Source organism: Ischnura elegans (genome assembly GCF_921293095.1).
Source record: "Ischnura elegans chromosome 13 unlocalized genomic scaffold, ioIscEleg1.1 SUPER_13_unloc_3, whole genome shotgun sequence".
Classification (NCBI taxonomy): domain Eukaryota; kingdom Metazoa; phylum Arthropoda; class Insecta; order Odonata; family Coenagrionidae; genus Ischnura; species Ischnura elegans.
The window spans coordinates 6,004,568-6,018,517 of record NW_025791659.1 but is presented as its reverse complement, the minus strand read 5'-3'; positions in this window follow the sequence as shown (position 1 = coordinate 6,018,517).

Below are 13,950 nucleotides of genomic sequence, written 5' to 3'. Positions count from 1 at the left end.
TTCACTTTTAATTCTCACGTATCAAAATTGAACCAAAAGCTCAGATGCATTATGTACAAATTTTATTATCTGAAGGACAGCGTCCCGAAAAATGTACTCAAAATGATGTATCACGGTCATTTTGAGAGCCTTCTCAGATATGGCCTTACTGTGTGGGGATCATGTGGTGTGACTAATATGAAAAGATTGAAGTCCAACCAAAAAAGGATTTTAAAAAAGATTCATCAAACAAACTTTGAGGAAGATGGTGGATATTCAGGTGACTCGTATTTTAAAGACATTGGTACATTACCACTTGATGAATTGCATCAGTACATATAATGAATTTCATCGATTTCAAGTTTGCTATAAATATTACTTGTTTGGCTTCAAATGCAGTATCCAGTTTAAAACGTCATTTAGTTAAGTGTCTGATACCACAAGTAGATAGGAATGAGCTCTAACTTTTGTGCTTTTTCTGATCCCTTGATAACTTATTTCTCAGACTTCAACAAATTGATGCTTAGAATTGTCTCAATTAAACGTACTGCATTGCAGTTGGCTGTGTGCATCTTCTTCATCTCCCTACATTTAATATTATTTTTTATGTTATCAATTGTTTTTCGTTCTCTTGCTGTTCTTCCTTTATATTTTTCAATACATAACTCTTATTAGAGGAACGTGGTGGCCAATTGGGGAAAGCTTTAGACTACTGACATGGGTTTGAAAGACTTGAGACTCTTCGAAATAAAAATCCTCAAAAATTGATAATTATTTTAATAATAGATACAAAAGGAAAAGAAATAATAATAGTAATATCGATTTGAGGGCTTTAGGAAAGTATCAGATTCCGCGATGTTATACGCAAAAGGGTTGTAGGCAATTGAAAGTTGTTGTACCAAAACTGTTTAATAATTTAAAGAGTGATTTTAAATATTTAAAAACGTTGAGTGAAGTTAAAAGAAAAATTAAGACATAGTTATTGACTGGCTGTTTATAATGGAATGTAAAAGTATTTTATATAATGATATGCTTATTTGCTATTAAGAATTTTTTTTAATGTTTAATTTGTTTGTTAATGAAATTGTTAATTTAGTAATTTTTACAAGACATAAATTGTATTGCTTAATTTGGCACCTGCTGACAAGCCAATTTTGGCTTAGCGGGACCAGAATGTTTGTTTTAAATTGAAAATTTAAGCTATTGTATAAACATTATTTCTTGTATGTACATACTTAGTGAATGAATAAATGAGTAAATTATTTAAAAATTATTATTATTATTATTGTTGAGTTTATGCACTTTCTCAGCTGATTAAAACCAGCTGGAAATATTCACCTATCCCAAGATCAATTTAGGATTATGCTCGGATGCTAAGGAAGAGAATTCACCCTATCCTACACTGTCCGATCATGCCCGACCCAGGAATCTTCTCACGATCTGGCAGGTCTGTAGTAAAACAGCTTTTTGCCCGAGGTTAATCAGTTGTTTTTTTATTCCCAGGTCTTCGACTTCTTTTTTGAATCTTTTAGACAAGACTCCCTCCGCAGAGATTATCAGTGGGTGTATGCTGACGTCTTTCAACTTCCAAATATTTTTTATTCCACCGGCCAAATTCTGATATTTTTGTGTTTTCTCTTTTTCCGTAGACTCAACATTGTGATTTAGTGGCACTGCTACATCGACTATGTTTGCTCTTTGCTGTAATTTGTGGATCAATGAAATATCAGGCCTATTGTAATCTATGGTTTTATCTGCAAGTATCGGTCTATCCCAGTATAAAATGTGTGTATCTGTCTCTAGTACGGCGGGTGGATGGTATTTGTAATATGGTGGAGTATTTTTTTAAAAGTCCATAGGTAGTTGCTAGGTTTTGGTGGATAATTTTGGCCAACTGGTTGTGCCTATTGAGATAGTCATTACCAGCAAGAGCTGAGCACTCCGAAGTTATGTGTTCAATGGATTCACCCGTTTTCCCACATTTTCTACATTTATCTGCAATTTCAAGTTTTAATATGTTTTTTCATAGTTGTGAGTTCGTATAACTCTGTCTTGAATTGCCATCACAAACCCTTCAGTCTCCGGGTATTAATAGCCATCTTGGAGCCATTTCAGAGATGCGTTTCTGTCAACCCAACCCTCCTGTATGACTGTTGGGAACTTTCCATGCAAGATTTTAGACTTCCATTCCTGCTTTTGTTGGTTTAGGTCTGGTATTTGGATCCGATTTTGGTTCTCTCCAAGATTCAATGGTGTGTATGGTATGTATTATTATTATTATTTAATTTAATTTTTTATTACAAGGATAAATTGATTAAGTAATACATTTATTTGATAGTTAAAAATTTTTCAAACAATAGTTCCATACCTATAAAATATTAACCATTCATTAACATCCATTCAAATAAGTAGTCACATTGCATAGCATACTACAAAATTTTTAAAATGTTACTATATACAAAATAATATCTGAAAAATATGATATTGTCATTATATAATTCATTCAGTTAAGTATATCTTCCAAAGAAACATTTAGGTTCGCTAAATATTTACATTTGAATAAAGACTACATTATTTTTGCATTTTAACGGTCCTGCTAAGCATTAAGCTTATCAGCAGTTTCCATTATTATCTTTACTCTTACAAAACATTTATTAAGTTTTTACACACAGACAATATACATAAACCCCAACGTACATACGAGCATTAAAGTATTCCTAAATTCCCTAGCCACATAGGAGTATTACATTATGACACTCAAAAAAATATTTAAGAAAATTATAAGACATCAGTTTTACGATCTCTCCAGTAGGTGCTTTTTTAGTTTACTTTTTAATTCCCTAATAGTTTTTATTCTCTTCAAGTTATCTGGTAACTCGTTTATTGCCATTGGGATTTTAATATTCATTACACCTTTACAATAGTTGTTATTATATTTCGGTACATAGTAATGAGTTTTTTTATTAGTTAATTAGTTAATAAATTTAGATTTAATTAGTTAATTAGAGAATTAGTTAATAATTTTTTTTTGAGTTTTTAACAGAGTGTCCTGATAGTATTGTGCAGTACTTCCCCAAATGGTGATTCCGTAGCGTAATATTGATTTAACCAGTGCGTGATATATCATAACCTTTGTTTTTGTTGGGACAAGGGTATTAATTTGATACATCTGATAATTTATTTTCCTTAGTTTACTGTTCATTTTAACTATGTGTCTATCAAATTTCAAATACTGATCAATGGTTATACCTAAGTATTTGTAATATGTAACCTGTTCCAGAGGAGTGCAGTTACACGTGCTAGAAAGGCCCTTTTTCTGTAGAAATTTATGGTCATGCATAGAGAGTTTCATGGGAGTAATCTTAAATCCTTTATTAATAATCTGCATTACTTTTGTTTTGTTAGGATTTATTGTTAGGTCATGATGGTGAGATCATGCAGCTATGTTTTGCAGATCTTCTTGTATGTACTTTACTGCCTAGGTGTAATCTTTTAGGTCTGTTATTACTATTTTTATTATTATTATTTTTATTATTCATTTCATGTAAAATTGTAATATACTTTAAACTATCACAATAGGGTGGTTTCCTATAATTTTTTTATTGCCTAAATCGAAATATTCCTTTTACTCTTTATTACTTTAAGATTACTCCTGGAGTACGTATTTCACGCTTTTAGATTTATAAATGACGATATCTATTTTTCGCGATAAAATTAGAAGTGAAAATTTTCAAGCGCGCGAAAACGCGACGCGTAAGTATGAATGCCGAGAAATCTCTCCGCGTGACGTATTTCTGGTTCCCGTTGCCGCCCTGCGAGGTGACCTTGAGGCGAGGCTTAGCGCTGATACGACGGAGGCTGCTAGCGGGTAGCTGAGTACCCTGCTGGCTGGTAGCGCTTGGCTTAAATAAGGATTATTAATAACTTGTCAAACGAGGAAAACTTACCGACCTTAGCCAGTTTTAATAAGTGATAGTTAAGACATGTTTCCCTGAGCTCTGCGCCTCATGCATGCATTGGTAACCTCATACGATGCATAACTCCTATCTTCTCCTATAGAAACTAGGTCCCTGTGACGTCACGTGGAGTGGCATCGCATGGGCGCCAATCTGGCCCTTTTCAAATGAGGATAAAAATGGACCATTGCCATTCGTCTAACCCGGTATTTCTAAAACCAAATAATTTGTTTATACAAGAATGCACTAATGGTGGGTAACGAATCGCAATCAATGCCTTTCGTTTTCTTTGATGAAGGAAACCACCCTATTACTTTCGCTTTTTTTACTCCTTGTTTTTTTTAATGTTAGCTATTTCTCTGCATAAATTTTTAATTGTGAAACTAGCATGAGCATGTGTGTTAAAAGTTGTAAGTAAATATGTAGATGATTCATTTTGTCTCTCGTGACAATTATGAATATTTTTAATACTATTACCTTATGTTTCAATTTTACTTTTTGTGAATTTTTGTAGTCATTTTTGTGCAAAATTTTATAATTGTAACCATATCCATTAGCGTAAAAATCTGGAACCTGCTGATAAGCAATTGCTTAGCAGGACCATGTGATTGAAAGTTCTTTTTTTTTTCTTATAATTATTCAAATGAGTGTTCATATTCTTATGAGATTTCTTTACACATTTTCTATTTATGAACATTGAAATAATTTATTGAAAATTTTCTGGTACTATTTCCATGGAAAGATTTACGTGATATATTTTCTGTAATAAATTATATAAATTAAATTTATAATAAAAATTGTATTAATGTAAAAAAAATTTAAAAAATTATTATTATTTAAAAAAAATCATTTACTATTATTATTATTAACATCACTTCATCCTCCTCGGATGACATTTTGCACTCGACTGACAACAACTAGAGTGATTTTAAAGATTTAGAAAACGTTGAGTGAAGTTCAAAGAAAAATTAAGACATGGTTATTGACTGGTTGTTTATAATGGAATGTAAAAGTATTTTATATAATGATATGCTTATTTGCTATTAAGAATGTTTTTATAAATGTTTAATTTGTTTGTTAATGAAATTTTCAATTTAGTAATTTAAAAGACACAAATTGTATGTCTTATTTTGGCACCTGCTGACGAGCCAATTTCGGCTTAGAGGGACCAGAATGTTTGTTTACATTTGAAAATTTAAACTATAGTATAAACATTATTTCTTGTATGTACATACTTATTAACTGAATAAAAGAGTATTAATATTAAAAATTATTATTATTATTATTATTATTATTATTTTCTTCTTTATTCCACAAGATTTACTTGGAGGTCTGCCAGCGTCGGGCCTTGCCAAGACGCTGCCTCAAGTTACAATTCATTTAAATACAATCTAACTGTTCTACATGTATCCAGTATTACAGATTTTTGAATGTTATATATTGTGTTTCTTTTAATTTTTAATTGTTCAATTCCAAAATTGAGTGATGAATGTATTATTCCTGTTGATGATATTACTATGGGGATGATGGTGACCACGTCCTGTTTCCAGATAGTTTTTATTTGCCTTGCGAGGTCTTGATATTTTTGTTTCTTTTCCTCGTATTTCTTCTTAAGGTTGTGGTCAGCCGGAACTGCTATTTCAATTATAAAGGTCTGCTTTTCTTTTTTTTTAATCCATATTATGTCCGGTCTGTTATGCTGGACAGGTTTGTCTGTGTAAATTGTGTTGTCCCAGTATAATTTGTAATTTTCATTTTCCAGCACTGTAGCAGGGGTGAAAAGGTAATATGGTTCATGATCCACTTTTAATCCGGTAACATACGCTATTTCTAAATAAATAATTTTGCATACATTATTGTGTCTTTTGGTGTATTCATTACCTACTAGATTCGTACATTCGCTAATTATGTGTTCTATCGTCTCACTCTTTGCATTACATTTGCGACATAAGTCATTTAATACGCTTCCGTCCTTGATTATATATTTCCTATAATTCTTCGTACCAATTACTCTGTCCTGGATGGCTACCATTGTCCCCTCCGTTTCCTTAAATAGCTCACCTCTTTTTAACCAGGCATTTGATAGTGAGGTGTCTACACATTCCTGATGAAGAAATTTGTGATGAATGCCATGTATTTGCTTGCTTCTCCATGTGTCTTCTAGCTCCTCTATTTTTTCTTCATCTATCGATTTGTCTCTGACATTAAGCTGGAGTGGTGTTGCTTTATCATCATTTTTTACGACTGACTTATAGAGGTTAGTCGTCTCGCCTTTTTGGAAAAAGTAATTTCTAAATTTATCTATAATTCTGTAATGTAGGTTCTTAATGCGTATTAAACCTCTACCACCATTTTTTCTTTTAATGTATAACCTTTCGACAGCAGCATTTGGATGATGTGATTTGTAATCTGTTAATGCTAACCTTGTCAATATATCTAGGTCTTCTAAATCCGTATTAGTCCAATGAATTACACCAAATGTATACGTTAAAGTTGGAACAGCAAATGTATTCATGGCTTTTGTTGTATTCCTGCTATTTAAATTCGTTTTAAGTATAAGTTGAAGCCTATTTTTATATTCTCTCGTGACTTTTTTCTTAATTTCTTTCTGTGGGATTTGAGTGTTCTGCAGTATGCCAAGATATTTATATTTTTCATGTTCTTCCATGTTTTCGATTTTTCCGCTATCTAAAAGAATATCTTGCCCTTTAACGTATCTCCCTTTATTAATTTCTAATTTTCTGCATTTATCTATTCCAAACTTCATACATATGTCATTACTAAAGCTCTCCGTTAATTTCAACACATAATTTAACTCTTTCTGATTGTGGGCATATATCTTTAGATCATCCATGTAGAAAAGATGATTAATCATATGTGTGTGATTTCTATCAATTTTTAATTTGAATCCATATTTTGTTGAATTTAATATATTTGATAATGGGTTGACAGCTAGGCAGAACCATAATGGGCTCAGTGAATCCCCTTGAAATATTCCTTTTTTTATTCGGATAATACTACTTTGAATTTGACCTTGAGAGGTATTCAATACCAACTGAGTTTGCCACTTGCTCATTACTGTGTTTAGAAACTCAACAATTGAAATATCTATTTTGTAAATTTTTAAGATTTCTTTTAGCCAATAATGTGGAACCGAATCGTATGCCTTTTGGTAGTCTATGTATGCTATCAATAGATTTCTCTTGGCCTTTTTCGCAGTGTTCATAATTACACTGTCGATTATCAATTGCTCTTTACAGCCTTGTGATTTCTTTCTACATCCCTTTTGTTCCTCCGACAAGATGTCATGTGTCTCGATATGCTTGTAAATCTTTTTTGCCAAAATTGATGATAGTATTTTATAGATTGTGGGTAGACATGTAATTGGTCTATATTTATTTGGGTCCATTGTATTATCGGATTTTGGTTTTAGGTATGTTATTCCTTGTGTGAGGAAGTTTGGTGAGGATTCTGGGTTTTTAAGGATCTCGTTTAGACGAAACGCTAGACTTTTGTGGATGGATGTGAATTTTTTATACCAATAATTCTGGATTTTATCTGCCCCTGGTGCTTTCCAACTTTGTGTGTTTCTTACACTCTCCGATACATCATTTTCTGTAATTTGTATTGCACCCATTTCTTCAACTTCTTTCATCCTATTCCTCTCTTCTTTAATCCAACTTGCCCCTTCTATCCTTAGATCAGCATCGTCAGCCCATATACTCGCCCAATGGGATTCTAGGTCAGCAATGTATGGGTGCTCCAAAATTTTTTCATTTGCTTTTTATTTATTATTATTATTATTATTATTATTATTCTTTATTCCACAAGATTTACTTGGAGGTCTGCCAGCGTCGGGCCTTGCCAAGACGCTGCCTCAAGTTACAATTCATTTAAAAACAATCTAACTGTTCTACATGTATCCAGTACTACAGATTTTTGAATGTTATATATTGTGTTTCTTTTAATTTTTAATTGTTCAATTCCAAAATTGAGTGATGAATGTATTATTCCTGTTGATGATATTACTATGGGGATGATGGTGACCACGTCCTGTTTCCAGATAGTTTTTATTTGCCTTGCGAGGTCTTGATATTTTTGTTTCTTTTCCTCGTATTTCTTCTTAAGGTTGTAGTCAGCCGGAACTGCTATTTCAATTATAAAGGTCTGCTTTTCTTTTTTTTTAATCCAGATTATGTCCGGTCTGTTATGCTGGACAGGTTTGTCTGTGTAAATTGTGTTGTCCCAGTATAATTTGTAATTTTCATTTTCTAGCACTGTAACAGGGGTGAAAAGGTAATATGGTTCATGATCCACTTTTAATCCGGTAACATACGCTATTTCTAAATAAATAATTTTGCATACATTATTGTGTCTTTTGGTGTATTCATTACCTATTAGATTCGTACATTCGCTAATTATGTGTTCTATCGTCTCACTCTTTGCATTACATTTGCGACATAAGTCATTTAATACGCTTCCGTCTTTGATTATATATTTCCTATAATTCTTCGTACCAATTACTCTGTCCTGAATGGCTACCATTGTCCCCTCCGTTTCCTTAAATAGCTCACCTCTTTGTAACCAGGCATTTGATAGTGAGGTGTCTACGCATTCCTGATGAAGAAATTTGTGATGTATGCCATGTACTTGCTTGCTTCTCCATGTGTCTTCTAGCTCCTCTATTTTTTCTTCATCTATTGAATTGTCTCTGACATTAAGCTGGAGTGGTGTTGCTTTATCATCATTTTTTACGACTGACTTATAGAGGTTAGTCGTCTCGCCTTTCTGGAAAAAGTAATTTCGAAATTTATCTATAATTCTGTAATGTAGGCTCTTAATGCGTATTAAACCTCTACCACCATTTTTTCTTTTAATGTATAACCTTTCGACAGCAGCATTTGGATGATGTGATTTTTAATTTGTTAATGCTTTCCTTGTCAATCTATCTAGGTCTTCTAAATCCGTATTATCCGTATTATTTTATATTTTTTTATGTTTTCACAGCATTTTTGCTGGTTGTAGGCGAGGTACGGGTATCACCAAGTACTCTCGTCTCTTTACTCTATTTTGAAAAATTTTCTGACAATCCGGCAAGTATTTAAAATTGCTGCATTTTGTATGGTAATAAACAAGTTTTTCGGCAGTCCAATAGTTTGAAGACCTTGATGGAGTGAATGAGGCACTACTCCTGTGGCGGAGATAATGATGGGTATTATGTGTACTTTATCTGATTTCCACAATCTCTTGATTTCATTTTTAAGTTCTTCATACTTTTCCATTTTGCTGGTGTAGGCTGTAGTGATATTATGCGAATTAGGTACGGTAATGTCTATCAAGTACGTTTCATTGTGAGTTTTATCTTGTACTACTAGATCAGGTCTATTGCTATGGACTGTTTTATCGGTAATAATTGAACGGTCATAATAAATCTTACAGTGGTCGTTTTCAAGGATGGTTTTAGGTGTGTACTTATAATAAGGAACTCCATTTTCTATGAGTTTATACTTCAGAGCTAATTTCTGGTGTATGATGTTGCATATTTGATTGTGACGGTGTAGGTAGTCTTTTTGAGATAAGTTAGTGCATCCACTTGTGATGTGCTGTATCGTCTCAGAGGCATTATCACATTTTCTGCATCTGTCATCCAACAAATTTGGGTTTTTAATTATATATTTTTCATAATTTTTTGTTTTCACCACCTGGTCTTGTATTGCGATCATAAATCCTTCTGTTTCTGGGAAGAGTTGCCCATGCCTGAGCCATGCGTGCGATGCATCTTTATCGATTTCAGGGGCCTCCAGGGCATGAGGGTGTCTTCCGTGAAGGGATTTATTGTGATGTATGCCATGTACTTGCTTGCTTCTCCATGTGTCTTCTAGCTCCTCTATTTTTTCTTCATCTATTGAATTGTCTCTGACATTAAGCTGGAGTGGTGTTGCTTTATCATCATTTTTTACGACTGACTTATAGAGGTTAGTCGTCTCGCCTTTCTGGAAAAAGTAATTTCGAAATTTATCTATAATTCTGTAATGTAGGCTCTTAATGCGTATTAAACCTCTACCACCATTTTTTCTTTTAATGTATAACCTTTCGACAGCAGCATTTGGATGATGTGATTTTTAATTTGTTAATGCTTTCCTTGTCAATCTATCTAGGTCTTCTAAATCCGTATTATCCGTATTATTATTATTATTATTATTATTATTATTATTATTATTATTATTTTCTTCTTTATTCCACAAGATTTACTTGGAGGTCTGCCAGCGTCGGGCCTTGCCAAGACGCTGCCTCAAGTTACAATTCATTTAAAAACAATCTAACTGTTCTACATGTATCCAGTATTACAGATTTTTGAATGTTATATACTGTGTTTCTTTTAATTTTTAATTGTTCAATTCCAAAATTTAGTGATGAATGTATTATTCCTGTTGATGATATTACTATGGGGATGATGGTGACCACGTCCTGTTTCCAGATAGTTTTTATTCGCCTTGCGAGGTCTTGATATTTTTGTTTCTTTTCCTCGTATTTCTTCTTAAGGTTGTGGTCAGCCGGAACTGCTATTTCAATTATAAAGGTCTGCTTTTCTTTTTTTTTAATCCAGATTATGTCCAGTCTGTTATGCTGGACAGGTTTGTCTGTGTAAATTGTGTTGTCCCAGTATAATTTGTAATTTTCATTTTCCAGCACTGTAGCAGGGGTGAAAAGGTAATATGGTTCATGATCCACTTTTAATCCGGTAACATACGCTATTTCTAAATAAATAATTTTGCATACATTATTGTGTCTTTTGGTGTATTCATTACCTACTAGATTCGTACATTCGCTAATTATGTGTTCTATCGTCTCACTCTTTGCATTACATTTGCGACATAAGTCATTTAATACGCTTCCGTCTTTGATTATATATTTCCTATAATTCTTCGTACCAATTACTCTGTCCTGGATGGCTACCATTGTCCCCTCCGTTTCCTTATATAGCTCACCTCTTTTTAACCAGGCATTTGATAGTGAGGTGTCTACACATTCCTGATGAAGAAATTTGTGATGAATGCCATGTATTTGCTTGCTTCTCCATGTGTCTTCTAGCTCCTCTATTTTTTCTTCATCTATCGATTTGTCTCTGACATTAAGCTGGAGTGGTGTTGCTTTATCATCATTTTTTACGACTGACTTATAGAGGTTAGTCGTCTCGCCTTTTTGGAAAAAGTAATTTCTAAATTTATCTATAATTCTGTAATGTAGGTTCTTAATGAGTATTAAACCTCAACCACCATTTTTTCTCTTAATGTATAACCTTTCGACAGCAGCATGTGGATGATGTGATTTGTAATCTGTTAACGCTTTCCTTGTCAATCTATCTAGGTCTTCTAAATCCGTATTAGTCCAATGAATTACACCAAATGTATACGTTAAAGTTGGAACAGCAAATGTATTCATGGCTTTTGTTGTATTCCTGCTATTTAAATTCGTTTTAAGTATAAGTTGAAGCCTATTTTTATATTCTCTCGTGACTTTTTTCTTAATTTCTTTCTGTGGGATTTGAGTGTTCTGCAGTATGCCAAGATATTTATATTTTTCATGTTCTTCCATGTTTTCGATTTTTCCGCTATCTAAAAGAATATCTTGCCCTTTAACGTATCTCCCTTTATTAATTTCTAATTTTCTGCATTTATCTATTCCAAACTTCATACATATGTCATTACTAAAGCTCTCCGTTAATTTCAACACATAATTTAACTCCTTCTGATTGTGGGCATATATCTTTAGATCATCCATGTAGAAAAGATGATTAATCATATGTGTCTGATTTCTATCAATTTTTAATTTGAATCCATATTTTGTTGAATTTAATATATTTGATAATGGGTTGACAGCTAGGCAGAACCATAATGGGCTCAGTGAATCCCCTTGAAATATTCCTTTTTTTATTCGGATAATACTACTTTGAATTTGACCTTGAGAGGTATTCAATACCAACTGAGTTTGCCACTTGCTCATTACTGTGTTTAGAAACTCCACAATTGAAATATCTATTTTGTAAATTTTTAAGATTTCTTTTAGCCAATAATGTGGAACCGAATCGTATGCCTTTTGGTAGTCTATGTATGCTATCAATAGATTTCTCTTGGCCTTTTTCGCAGTGTTCATAATTACACTGTCGATTATCAATTGCTCTTTACAGCCTTGGGATTTCTTTCTACATCCCTTTTGTTCCTCCGACAAGATGTCATGTGTCTCGATGTGCTTGTAAATCTTTTTTGCCAAAATTGATGATAGTATTTTATAGATTGTGGGTAGACATGTAATTGGTCCATATTTATTTGGGTCCATTGTATTATCGGATTTTGGTTTTAGGTATGTTATTCCTTGTGTGAGGAAGTTTGGTGAGGATTCTGGGTTTTTAAGGATCTCGTTTAGACCAAACGCTAGACTTTTGTGGATGGATGTGAATTTTTTATACCAATAATTCTGGATTTTATCTGCCCCTGGTGCTTTCCAACTTTGTGTGTTTCTTACACTCTCCGATACATCAGTTTCTGTAATTTGTATTGCACCCATTTCTTCAATTTCTTTCATCCTATTCCTCTCTTCTTTAATCCAACTTGCCCCTTCTATCCTTTGATCAGCATCGTCAGCCCATATACTCGCCCAATGGGATTCTAGGTCAGCAATGTTTGGGTGCTCCAAAATTTTTTCATTTGCTTTAATTAATTTCTGATAAAAAATTTTCTCATTGTTATGAAATGAGCTATTATCTGATCTTCTTTTGTAGCTCTGTAAGTATCTCTTTAGTCTAGAGCTGGTGACCATGAGCTGCTGTTTTTGTTTATCTAAGTACTTGGCGATTTTTTCCTGATGATCTTTTTCTTTATCCTTTGTGTCCAATTTTTGGAATACACCTTACATTAATAATAATAATATTATTATTATTATTATTACTATTTTTATTATTATTAATATCACTTCATCCTCCTCGGATGAAATTTTGCAGTCGACTGACAACAACAACAACCGACAAACACGGTCATGCAAAAAACGACAGAGACAAGTGCAAAAGACATGCATGTCTCATGAAATTTGATCACACACGACACGCGCCTTGAGACACGTGTCTTACGACACCGGTGTGTAACCCGCCTTAGATCGTTAGAAGTTCTTTTAGGCAGTTCGATTTTTTTTTATCCATCTCTACCGCTTAAAGTATTGAATTAGCAATGCCACTAAAATAGTACTTACGAGCTGATCTTAGCCGCCTTTCCTCCGTTTAATAACTTGATGTTGGGCGAGTGGCGATGATGGAAATATAACGCACTGTCCACGGGTTTCTTCATAAGCGATTGGCTTGAACCTCCGTCTGAGAAGAAACGAAAGATAATTTGAGAAATTAGACTAGATTCGCTATGGAAAGGCTGGCTTTGTTCCTCGTGTGGCCGGTAAAAATAATGTCTTGAGGATAATTTGGTAAGAAATTGGTTTGCATAAATTAAGGGCAGTATTATAAAGTCATAAGAGAAGTGCTAATGGAATTGAAGAGGAATATTGCATGCATTGTTTGCGTAAAGAAAATTATACAAAGAACGCAAAATATTGATGGCCTTATATACGTTTAAAGATATAAATTACTTAAAAATATGATCATTTAAAGTACAGATCACTTCAAAATTAATCTTTTAAGTCACACAGTTCTGAGATGAATGTTTTCAAGTAAAAATCACGGCTAAATTCAACGTTCAAGTACGAATTATTGAAATCACAATTTAAACTAGCACAATTTAATGCAGAGCAATCATTTCATGTATTATAAACCGCATTAGAAACCATTGCAAGAGCATATTGCCGCTAAAGTAATCGGAATAATTACAAATTATTGAATTCATAGTAATTGCAAATAGTTACATATTCGTGCAAAGGTCATTGATGCAAGTAGAAAATATTACAATAATATTGTATCAAGAACAAATCCCTATGAGTTAAATCGTTAATAATGAAATTTACAGTACAAGTAATC